The following is a 2,579-nucleotide window of genomic DNA, read 5'->3' as shown; positions in this document are numbered from 1 at the left end:
CTTTCCCTTTCTCTACTTCTGGTTTGGAAAAAAGTTTGTATTTCCGTTATGCTTTATAATGAAAACGAGAGAAGCCCGGTTCGAAAAAAAGTTAGTAGCTTGATCATGTCCCTTCATCTCAGATCATCAAATGCACCGTGTGGTGTAGGAGCAACGTATCCATGGACGGGAGCACTTGATATTTTCCCTAGCATACACCCCTCCCATCACAATAAACTGATTTCCCAAAATGCCAACACCGATCGATCGTAATAAATCCCCGGAACCTGCACTACGAGATCTCCTGGGTCCCCGAACCACGAGCGTCATTGTGGGGCGCAGCGGCTGCGCACGATGCACGGCTCTAAAACGGCACGAGCAAAGCACCCGCACCGCGCGACCGGCGGAAACGGAGACAAGGGTACGACGTCTACATGACTACACGCGCCGGTACTACTGTGCCTGCAAAAAGCAACTCATCGGCCCTCCCGCGCTCGTGCTGGAGACGACAGCGCGGCACCTGAGCTCCGACGCTGCGCCGGAGCAGGGAGCAGTGCCCCTGCACTACCGCCTGCCTCTGGGTTCAGAGTTTACACTCGTCAATCGCGGTGATGGACCCCAAAAGCAAATGTCAAATGCGTCCGGTCATCAACCCCACTTGGTACCTCACGTAGCCCATAAAGGATAAGCGTTTGCAGAGCATGAGCTGAGCTCGGGGATCACAGGCATGGCCATGTATCATGTACTATAACAAGATGCGGTGCAGGAAATCTTAATGAATCGAATGGTCGCGTAACAAAAGGAACGCGGCATTTCGCTGGCATTGCGGTACTGCTCCTAAACTAAGCGAGCTTTATCAGGCACGAAAAGATTAAAAGGTTGATCTAGGATAGCAGTAATGCTAGCACATACTCGTACACTAGCACAGTGGCAGGGCAGGACCACGGAGGAACAAAGGAACCTTTCACGCCAAAGGATTCCAAATCCTACACCCCAAAAAATTTAACAAGTCGGGAAAGGGGGAAAAAATACCGCCGACCGTGGGGATCTTTCACCAAAGGATTCCAAATCCTACTCCCACTAGGCAGCCGTCCTACCCGAACAAAAATGAACAAGTCGAAAAACATAAAAAAGAAATTATTTAAAGGACACAACGCAATTCGCCGACCGTGGGGATCGAACCCACGGCCACGTGGTTAAAAGCCACGCGCTCTACCACTGAGCTAGGTCGGCTTGCTTACATTTTCCTGCCGAGATAGTTTCTTCTTACCTCTACCACGGATCTGGTCAAGATGCGAAATCTGGTTCGGCTGAGGACTCACTCAGGGAAAGTCTCGTCTCCGGCCATGGCCACAGCCAGCGACGGCGACGGACATATGTGAGACGTGAACATCCTAGTTTTCTTGAAGACGTCCATGAGTTGCTCTGCCTCTCTCCACCCGAGACAGCTCGGGGGAAGCCAAAGACAAGATGAACGGACCGAGGTGACATTTTGATGTCGCTCCTCTTACGGGCATCATTTCTTTTAACTCTATCCAACCAGTGAGACGTGAGGAGGACAGCGGGAGAGTGGTGCATCACGGTGGCAAGGATGATGGTGGTGGCCATGGCGACGGCCGGTGAAAAATGGTGGTGAAGGCGTCACGGCTTGTGTGGAAGCAGCTGTGGGGAGAACAATGTCGGTGTTGTGACATAGTTGTGGTTGTCGGCTCTTTTCCAGTGTATCCTTAGGTCCTTCTCTACAACAAAGTCGGAGCTACGAGCCTACGACAACAGGTCCGGATGGTAAGATGACGGGTGATAGGTGGTCCATTTTGTGATCTTTCGCAACCCTAACCTTACATAGTTCTCCTTCGTAGTTCTTTGCTGGAATCGGAGTTGTGTCGTCCCTGTCATGAGTGACTGAGTGATCGGCATTGATCTTCATGTGGATTCACACTTCCTCTGCGCCTGCGAGGAAGGCGGAGTTGCTCGCTCAGAGAGAATGGAAGGCAGGTAATGGTGGTTCTCGAGAAAGTTTTTTTTTTTTTTTTGAAACGGAGGCAAAAGCTTTGCCTTCTCATTAATTAAGAATAAAAGAATTGCCTGGTTGATTAACGGTAAACCGGACAAAAACCGTTACAACACGTTCACATAGCACACACAGGGCGACCTGGCAACCTGCATAAGAACGCACACACGTCGTCAAGGAGAGAACACCGTTGAGGTTGTAACCCGGTGTCATCGCCATCACACCTACACAAGGGCGACTCCGACTCCACCATCGACGACCACCAATATAGCCCTCACTGCAAGCAAACGCCGAGGCCCACGCCGATCACTGTCAAACAGTTAACCACACGCGCCAACTACCAGACAGCTCTAACTTTATCGACAAGCATTGCAGGAGAAAAGCACTGAGCCTAAGCCGAGCCAGCGCCAGAATCGACCATCCGCCTCGCGTCATCGTCGCTGCAAGGCCCCTACTCAACAACTCCGACTCGAGAAGAATTGATGATGACGCTTAATGTGCTACCTCAATGAGCCTTTCTTTACATGGTGCATGTGGGGTATTTTTTTTTTTGACGGGGTGCATGTGGGGTATCTTGTCAGTGCTGCCC

At 51.1% G+C, this 2,579-nt stretch overlaps 1 non-coding gene across 1 annotated transcript; it reads right to left on the bottom strand.

Moving 5' to 3' along the window:
• Positions 1–1,140: 1,140 nt before the first annotated feature.
• Positions 1,141–1,212, bottom strand: TRNAK-UUU. The gene has a single exon. It is a non-coding gene; the product is annotated as a tRNA-Lys (tRNA).
• Positions 1,213–2,579: the final 1,367 nt, after the last annotated feature.

The sequence above is a fragment of the Hordeum vulgare genome, chromosome 3H, assembly GCF_904849725.1.
Source record: "Hordeum vulgare subsp. vulgare chromosome 3H, MorexV3_pseudomolecules_assembly, whole genome shotgun sequence".
NCBI classification, from domain to species: domain Eukaryota; kingdom Viridiplantae; phylum Streptophyta; class Magnoliopsida; order Poales; family Poaceae; genus Hordeum; species Hordeum vulgare.
This window is presented reverse-complemented; position numbering and strand designations above follow the sequence as displayed.